Source organism: Antechinus flavipes, chromosome 5, assembly GCF_016432865.1.
Source record: "Antechinus flavipes isolate AdamAnt ecotype Samford, QLD, Australia chromosome 5, AdamAnt_v2, whole genome shotgun sequence".
NCBI classification, from domain to species: Eukaryota; Metazoa; Chordata; class Mammalia; order Dasyuromorphia; family Dasyuridae; genus Antechinus; species Antechinus flavipes.
This window is the reverse complement of record NC_067402.1, coordinates 201,118,522-201,128,759: the sequence shown is the minus strand read 5'-3', so window position 1 is coordinate 201,128,759 and position 10,238 is coordinate 201,118,522. Positions and strand designations below refer to the sequence as shown.

The 10,238-nt window shown below is 34.4% G+C and overlaps 1 non-coding gene across 1 annotated transcript; it reads left to right on the top strand.

Annotated features, from left to right (window-relative positions):
- The first annotated feature begins 8,098 nt into the window (after positions 1-8,098).
- LOC127539555 (U6 spliceosomal RNA) lies at positions 8,099-8,205 on the top strand. The gene has a single exon (XR_007947982.1). It is a non-coding gene; the product is annotated as a U6 spliceosomal RNA (small nuclear RNA).
- Positions 8,206-10,238: the final 2,033 nt, after the last annotated feature.

Below are 10,238 nucleotides of genomic sequence, written 5' to 3'. Positions count from 1 at the left end.
CAATATGATTTTATCATGTACTATATCACTTTGTTAATAAGTACTCTCTATCCTCCACAAGAAAACCAAAGAAAAGGCTTTCTATAATAATATACAATCTTCTAGCCCTAAAGTCAGGAAGACCTGAGTTCAAATCTGGTCTCAGACACTTACCACCTCCTGGTTGTGTGACCCTGAGCAAATCACTTAACCGCAATTGCCTCAGCAAAAATAATAATAATAATAATAATAATAAACAACCTGCAATCTTGTTGCAATGATAATTGCAACAAATCATGGGCATTAGTTCCACTTAAGAGTACATTGCCTGAAATCAACTCTGTCATCTAGGTAGTGGGACAGCCTTTTCAAGTCCTGTATACCACTCAGGCTGCCAAAAAAAAGGTAAAAATAAAATATAAATATAAAAACCTAAGGTATACTCATCCAGATCCATGTCAGCTATACTCACATTATAATGAAGCAGCATTAAGAGTAGTAACCTACAGGAGACTTTAAGCTTCAGATTCCCACCAGGGACAAGCTTTCTTCATAGAAATAGATACCATCAAGTGATGCAGATAGCTTTTACAGGATCAGGATGAGTGACTGATGATTGATTTGGAGAAAAAGTGTCTTTTGCTTTATTTTTTTATCTAGATCTTCTATTGGATTATTCACTCATCTTTTCCATTCTCGAACTAAACTGCCAAATATTCAAACTACTTCAGAGAGTGCAACTCATTGGGCTGGCCACATTGTTCAAATGCTAAATGTACACTTGCCAAAAAAGACTATTTTATGGAGAGTTCACACAGGGTAAGCGTTCACAAGGTAGTCAGAAAAAAGCAATACAAGGTCTCTCTTAAGAATTTTAGAATTGCATCTAGGATATACTGCAACCCATTCAACATGTAAAAGACTCTTGCCATCTGGGGGAAAGGGTGGAGGGAGGGAGGGGAAAAATCGGAACAGAAGTGAATGCAAGGGATAATGCTGTAAAAAATTACCCTGGTATGCGTTCTATCAATAAAAAGTTATTAAAAAAAAAGAATTTTAGAATTGCTATTGAACATGGCTCTCTCCATCTCTTTGAGAGGAACCAAATCAGTTCCAGTTGTTCAATAATGAATAGAACCAGCTAAACCCAGCAAAAGAACTCTGGAAAATGAATGTGGACCACAACATAGCATTTCCACTCCTATTTTTGTCCACTTGCATTTTTGTTTTCCTTCTCAGGTTATTTTTGCCTTATTTATAAATACGATTTTTCTTGTGCAGCAAGATAACTGTATAAATAAGTATACATATATTGTATTTAACATTAACTTTAACATATTTAACATGTATTGGTCTACCTGCCATCTAGGGAAGGGGGTGGAGAGAAGAAGGGGAAAAGTTGGAACAGAAGATTTTGCAAGGGTCAATGCTGAAAAATTACCCATGCATATGTCTTATAAATAAAAAGCTATAATAAAAAAAAAGAACTTTAGAATTGGTTGCAAGACAATGGAGTCACTGGAAAGGGACTGCTTAGAATGGCGTGCCCTCATCAGAGAAGGTTCTGTCCTCTATGAGCAAAGCAGAACTGAATTAGCTCAGAAGAAAGATGAGATGAGCAAAGTTAGAGAAGCCCCCAAAAGGGACTATTTGTGTCCAACCTGTGGCAGAGCATTCTGGTCTCATCACTCATATCAGATTCTAACATAATGTTATCATTTGGGTCCTATCTGAGAATGAAGGGCAAGAACCAACCAAACAATATCATATATACCTTAACATATGTCATTGCAGCCTTTCTTATATCTGAACCTTCTAAATTCAGTAAGCTCCAATTTCTATAATCATCTTGAATATTCCCTCAGCAGCTTGCATTCTTATTTTATTTATTGTCACTTAACCCATTTCTGAAACTAATAATTTTCCTCAAAATGAGATTCTTGAAATTCCTTCACAAGGTTATTTTTCCCATATCAAAATTGCAACAAAGCCTAAAAGTTGAATCAGAGGGATTTTTCTTTTTAAATTTTATATTTTATATCATCACAAGAAGAAGACAGTCAATAACTCTTCTTAGAACCAGAAAGAGTATGCGTCCAAACTCCTAATCTTTTATTTACATGCCTCTAGGATTTGAGAATTTATTTTATTTTTTAATATTTCATTTATTTACAATAATAGTTGTAAAGATCTGAAACTCAAGTCGATGCACTGAAGACAGACAACCGAGCACTTAAGGCTAATTACCAATTGGACAATATTCTATAAGCATATGCTTGGGAAATGGCCCTTCCCATTATCCTGCGCTGGCTTGATAATTGGTGTATACAGAGAATTGTAGGAGAAACTAGGGGGTGGAGTAAGACTAGCCAGGGTCACTTCTGGATAGGAGATGAAGAAGGAAGGTTGCAGAGATTCTGCTTCCATCCAATTCAATCCTACCTCTAAAGACAAAGAATAAAGACCAATGACTTTTGCTTATCCTGATTCCAGCTGATTCTAAGGTATCCAGGGTGGTCATCACACATAGCTTTTTAATTTTCAAAATACATGCAAAGATAATTTTTAACAATCGCCCTTGCAAAACCCTGTTCTTTCTGTCCTCCTCCTCTTCCCCTAGATGGCAACTAATTCAATATAGATTAAACATGTGCAGTTCTCCTAAACATATTTCCATATTTCTAAACATATTTTGATCAGATCAAAAGAGGGGAAAATGAAAAAGAAAAAAACAAGCAAACAAACAACAACAAAAAAGGTGAAAATACTATGTAATAATCCACATTCAGTCCCCATAATCCTGTCTCTGGATGCAGATGGCTCTCTCCATCACTTGATTTGAGAACTTTACGGAAATTCAGTCATAGCAAATTTAAAAGAGTTAATCTACCATCAGCAACTCTAGGACAATTGTGTGCAAATCTAACTAGCTGACATCCAGAAAGATAGAGTCTCCCTTTCTTATACTACATGAAGAAAGACTAATATCAGATGTCCTAGATCCTACCTTCTCCTTCTACTACATACCTATGCTTTTAGTATTGGGGCTAGCCTGAAACTCAATAAACAGACATATTTAAAGTCTTCAAGCAGAGATTTAATAAACACTTGTTGGGAATACAATAGAAAGGTTTCTATGCAGTTTCAGTTGAAGACAATGACCTCTGAGGTTTCTTTTAACTATAAAATGCTGTAGTTTTCAAAAATTGTTCTGTGTTTGGTTAGTTTAAAAAAACTTTTAAATGAGTTTTTAAATTTCAAAGATAATGTATGCACTGAGATAAGACATAGGAATCATCAACTCAGAAAGTAGTATAGATGCATCATACTTGCACTGGTCTTTATCCATTCATTTTATGACTAAAGTAGTCACCTAATTTTTTTTTTTTTCTGGAGAGAAATTCAGATGGGAATCTGCCAGATTTCAGTGGATTCAATTTAATTGAAATCAATTCATAGGGTCTGAGTATCATATCTTAAGCACAACTGAACTAAGAATATGTTTCATGCTACTTATTCCAGCACTGATTTCCATTCTGTAGGTCTCTGTACAACTTCACCTTCAAAATATCCAAATGCTGGAAAAATCACTACTTCCTAAAGTAATGTTTTTACTTTTGCACAGTTCTAATTGCAAGGAAGTTTTTTTTTTCTTTTATTAAACTCTCGGCAACTTCTTCTTAGTGTCCCTACTTATTCTACCTGAGACCAAACCAAGCAAATCTAATCCTTCATCCACATAACAGTCCTTCAAAATATGAAGGTATATACCATCTACCCCTAAGTCTTCTCTTTTTTGGGTTAAACACTCTTATATAGCATGATTTTGATTCTTTTTACCATTCTGACTTTTCTCTTCTGGATGTATTTCCATTTTCCAAACATGCCTAGAATAGGATACAATATTTTAGCTTTAATCACATCACAACAAAGTACAATAAAACTATTTTGAAATAATTTGAAAAGAAAGAGAGTTTGGGTGAAATAATGATGAATTCTGCTCCAGAATGTTTAAATTCGAGGTATTTCTAGCAATTCAGTCTGAAATGTCCAATAGACAATTGGTTGTATAAGATAAATAGTCAAGTAAGAGACTAAAGTTAGATCTACATTTAAATTATCTATGTAGATGAAATAATTTAGCTATGGGTGCTGATATGCTGACTTAGAGAGAGTGTAGCTAGAGATCTTCACAATTTAGGTATGTGATGGTTGATAAGCTAGTAAAGGCATTTGAGTAAGAACAATCAAACAAGTAGGAGGAAAAACAGGAGATAATCGTTTTCACCCACATATAAACTTTGATCAAAAGCTATCAAGAAGGACCAGGTGTAGATAATAATAATTGACACAAAATTATGTAAAGTATTATGCATAGCACTTATATGTGTAGCTCTACATACATTATTTCATGTAAGTCTCATAATAATACCATGAGATAACTAGTTATCCTTATTCTTGATTTACATACAAAATCTAGAATTTAAAAAGGATTGAAAAATTGGTCAAAACTACACAATTAAGAGGTGAGACAATTAAGAGACAACATATGAAACCAAATCTTTTCTAGAATGGAATACAATTATCATCTCATGATATTGCACTCTTAATTTGGGTACTACTCCTTCTCTAACTCATGACCACTATCAGATGGAAAATGGGAACCTCAAAGGCTTAAATTCCACAAAAGTAGTTTAGTTTATAGGGTAGTTTATTTTTTAAACACTTGGGCTCATGAAGCTAAAACTATAACAGTTTAAGTCCAAATTAACAGATACAGAAAGGACTTACATTTAAAGTCCTACAGAATTAAAACCCACTTCTTGAAGCCACCTTCTCTTCAGAAGTCTGTATACTCTTTGTGACTTACAATACTGCCCTGGGAATGGGGAAGCAAAGACTCAAGAGTTTGTCTCTCTTGGTTATTCTCCATTTGTTCTAGTTCCCTTTAGCTTCCATAAGGCAGTGATTTCTTTTCATAGACTTGACTCACTATTTTCCATTCCTCTGCCTAATATAACTCAGTCTCTTTGGCTGACATCTATAATTCTGCTGTTGTTTGTCCTTTGTTCTCCAAGACAACCATGACATCAGGGAAGTGACGCCATAACATTCAAGTGAATTAGATTGGAGGGAGGGAGGGAAGGCTGTGCAAGGTCACCTGCAGGGACCAGTGCCTACTTATAGATCAGGACAACTGGAGATCATTGGAAGAACTTGACCTTTTTAAGCTAAGGTCTTTAATTTGACTCAATTTAACCAAGGCAACCATCTATTCAATGATTTTCTTGGGCAGCTAGGTGGCTCATTGGATAGAGAACCAGGTTTAGAGTCAGGAAGATTCATCTTCCTGAATTTAAATGTGGCCTCAGACACGCTGTGTGATCGTGGGTGAGTCATTTAATCCTATTTGCCTCAGTTTCCTCATCTGTAAAATAGGCTAGTGAAGGAAATAACAAACCATTTGAGTATCTTTGCCTAGAAAGCCCCAAATTGGGTCACAGAAGGTTAGACCCAACTGCAGTGACTGAATAATAACTATTTTTAGCTACCACATCCAAGATCAAATTGTTGTCTGCACATATCATCCAAAAATGCAGAAAGGAGCAGAGAATAACACAAACACAAAGTTCCAATGAAGAAAATGAGTCTAAAAGTATGAGTAAAAAGGAGAAAATGCTACAAAGAAATGTCTTGGATTGAAAAGAAGCCAACAAGCAAACAGAAGAAAAGACTAACTACTTATGTTCAATAGAGACCAGAAGAAAGGTGTGTCCTAGCCAGGAGAACTATGAGAGTACCTGGAAACAAGAAATGCAAAATTCCTGGAAGTGATTCTGTTCTATTTTGGTGACCACAGAAGGAAATGAAAAGAAACTAGAGAAGGGAAGAGAAGAAAAGAGAGAGAATAACTGGTAGGGAGGAAAAAAAGAGCAAAGACAATTAACAACTTGGAATAGAGAGAGGGTAAATCTTACCCGAGATTATATTTCATAAACTTTAGGAGGTACAAAACAGAAAGGATCTCCATTAGACAATAATAAATATTATCATAATGAAAATCTTAAGGAAGGAACAAATGAAGAAACAAAGGGAAGAAGGATAAAAATCTGTGATAAAAGGAGGATCAAGGGGAATAAAAGAGGGAAATCAAAACAGGAATAGATGCCTTAATTATCAGTCACTGGTTTTAAGCAACTCCTTTTGGATCACTGTCATTGGCAGAGGGGTTTGTGTAGCTCAATAAAACTATGAGTTATGATGTTCAGGGTTACGCAAGATGGAAAAATCAAAGTGGAGAGTTCTGACAAAAGGCCACTGGAAAAGGAAATGGAAAAAGATTCCAGTGTCTTTGCAAAGACAATCCAATTAACAATATAAAAATACTAAAAATGGAAGACAAAAGGTCCAGGAGTGCTGGAATTATGATGAGTGAGATACAATGAATAGCAACAATCAATTCAAAGTCATGGAAACACACAGTCAATAATACATTGTGTTGAGGTTACCTACAGGCCATAGCTGGTATTTTATGGAGATTTTTTTAGTCCATACATATGATTTCCTCAGTATAGAAAACATCCAGTATAAAAATCTCCTGCATCAAACACAGATCTGCAACTTCTCTATAACTTATAGTCTTAAGAAATTAACCTAGTATTAGTGTTATCAAAAATAATATACATACTTCAACAACAATACTATATGATGATCAATTCTGATGGACATGACCCTCTTCAGCAATGAGATGAACCAAATCAGTTCCAAGAGAGCTGTAATGAATTGAACCAACTACACCCAGCAAAAGAACTCTGGGAGATGACTATGAACCATTACATAGAATTCCCAATCCCTATATTTTTGTCCGCCTGCATTTTTTATTTCCTTCACAGGCTAATTGTACACTATTTCAAAGTCCGATTCTTTTTGTACAACAAAATAACTGTTTGGACATGTATACTTATATTGTATTTAATTTATACTTTAACATATTCAACATGTATTGGTCAATCTGCCATCTGGGGGAGGAAGTGGGGGGAAGGAGGGGAAAAGTTGGAAGAAAAGGTTTGGCAATTGTCAATGCTGTAAAATTACTTGTATATGCATATAACTTGTAATAAAAAGCTATATAAAAAATAATAATATTATTATTAAGTAGGAAGTCAACATGGTAAGCAAAAATTTCCTGCCTTACTCAATGGGAAAGTTCTATATGACTATTTCTTATGTACCTTGGGAGAAGGATGAATAGCCAATGCCAAAATGACAAGGCAAACAACTCTCAGATATGGTTTGTGTCCCAAGTCCAATGTTAGTCTCCACCATATTCCACTTCAATTCCCAATATTTTACTATTTTGTTATTCATCTTTATTTGAGATATCGGGGAACAAAAATAGGAAGCAATATTAAAGGGCATTGAATTAAAACCTGTAAACAAAAAATGATAGGAAAGAAGTTCAAATTATCAGTTTAAAAATATTAGGCTAATAGTTTTATTTTAAGGTTTACAATTATAACAATGAATATTTATGAAATACTATAAAGTGTGCACTTTATATACATTATACTGTTTGATCATCTATTCATACCCATAAGGGAGAAGCAATCAATGTTATTATGCCTGTTTTATAGGTGAAGAGATTGAATCATAAAAAGATAGTCACTAGCCAATGTAACAAATAACTATCAAAGGAAGGATTTGAACCCAGCTCTTCTAAGTCCAGATCCAGCTCTGCTAATTAAAGCAATTTGCCACAGTACTTAGTGTTCATTCCCCAACCCCCATTATTATAAACAGAGAACTGGTTGTAATGAGAAAAATGTAGAAATACAAGTTAACTGTACAATAACAGGATGCACCTGCAGATTTCATAGAAATAGGTGACAGCAGATTCATATTATCTGTGCCGTTACAATTACTCCCAGGGTATATGACACACTGCAGGTTAAAACACAACCTAAAATTCTTTCAGACCTTTCAAAAATGAAAAAGACTGTCTGACGAACAAAATGTCAGACTGCTGCAAACTGATGAAAAAAGAAAGCTGAAAATTCTTGTTAAACAAGTTAAAATTAGAAACATAGTTGTTCAACTATAATAAAAACAAAAACAAGGAGTACTCAATTCAACAACATATTCACTAAAACTGGAACAATACAGAGAATATTAGCATGGCCCCTCAGCAGGAATGACCTGCAAATTTGTAAAGATTTCCACATTTTTAACTCTATAAATATACTATACTATAAAGCATACTTTACAGATATAAAAAAGACTGACCTAAACAATTTAAGGAATATTAATTGCTCCTAGATAATCCAAGGCATAATGATAAAATAACAAAACTACTGAAATTAAATTCCTACCAAAGGTGAATTTGCAAATATAGGGAGGAAAAACTAATAAAATTCATCTGGAGAAAGAAAAAAGCAAGACTCTCAATGGAAAAAAGTGAAAAGAAAACACCTCATCAGTACCAGATCTCAAGCTGTATTACAAGGCAGTAATCATTTTCAAAATTTAATATTGATTTAAAAATAGAGAGTTAGATCACTCAAACATAATTAAATACAAAATATATGGAAGCAAATGGGCAGGGTAGGTTAGTTTTTAATAAAACTAAACACTCTCAACTACTGGAGTAAAAACTCAAATTTGTCACTAAAGTGCTGAAAAGCATTTACTTTCTGCCAAAAAAAAAAAAAAAAACTCATATGGAAACTATCTCATAACTTCATTTCTACTCTCAAGGGTATTACTATCATCCCAGTCACTGAAGCTTACAATGTAGGTTAACACCTACATTAACACCTATCCTTATCTCTTCATTCTCTCATCACCCCCCCCATATCCCATCACTTCTCCAGTCCTGTCATTTATGACTTCATTCCATCTCTATATACTCCCCTTTCTATCTTCTCTCATTCTCTAGTACAAACCCTTATCACTTTACTCTCGTACTATTGCAATAACCTGCTATCAATCTCCCAGCCTCAAATTTCTTCATTCAGCTATCCAATTGATTATCCTCAAACACAAGTCTGACTGCATTGAATAATCTTCAATGGCTCCCTGTTATTTTCAGTTCATAACCTGATCCTCTTCTAACTTTCCATTCTTATACCTTCCTCCATTTCATATACTCTGATAATCAGTGACACAAACCTGCTTTCTATGTCTAAAACACAATACTCCATTTCTGGACTGATCATTTTCATTAGCTATCCCTCATGACTAGAATGGTCTCCTTCTTTGTTTCTGCCTCTTAGCTTCCTTGGCTTCCTTCAAGTTTTATTTGAAATTCCACCTTTTGCAAGAAGTCTTTAAAAAAAAAAGAAGAAGTCTTTCCCTCTTTTTCTTAATCTTTGTGTCTTCCTTCTTAGAACATCTCTATTTTATCCTGAGTGCATCTTTTCTGTATATGGTTTTTTGCATATTTTTTCCTCCATGAGACTATAAGTTCCCTGTGAGCAGGGACTGTTTTTGCCCTTTTTACCCCTTAGTATAATGCCACATAAATAGTAGGTACTTAATAAATGCTAGTTGACCAAGTGGCTGTTCATACACCAAAATAAGTTCCAAATAAGTTCATTTAATTATATTTAATTATTTGGAACCCCATTTAGGATTTCTTGGTAAAGATATTTAAATGGTTTACTATTCTTCATCTAAATAAGTATGTGATCTAGAAATAAAAGATCAAAACATAAACAAATTAGAACAGTGAGGAGTTCATGACCAAACAAAAGAGAGAGATCGTAGACAATTAAGAACAATTTCAATTATGTAACATTCAAAAGGATTTTTTTTAAGAAACAAAACCCAGGCAACTAAAATTAGAAGGGAAGAAACTTCCAGGGATGGATGCAAGATGGCAGAGTAGAGTAGAGGAAGAACTCAGCCAAACTCTCCCAATATTCCTCTAATAAATTTAAAATAATGCCTCAAATCAAGTTCTGCAGTACCAGAGGCAACAAAAAGGCCAGAGTGAGACATTCTTTCAGGTAAAGACAATTTAAGAAAAGAATTCTGGGAAGATGGCAGAGTAGATCAGAAAATTTTTGGCTCATTCTCCAACTGATTCAAAAGATATGAACAGACAATTTTCAGAAAATGAAAGAATGTTCCAAATCACTATTTATCAGAGAAATGCAAATTAAGACAACTCTGAGATACCACTACACACCTGTCAGATTGGCTAAGATGACAGGAAAAAAAAAATGATGAATGTTGGAGGGGATGCGGGAAAACTGGGA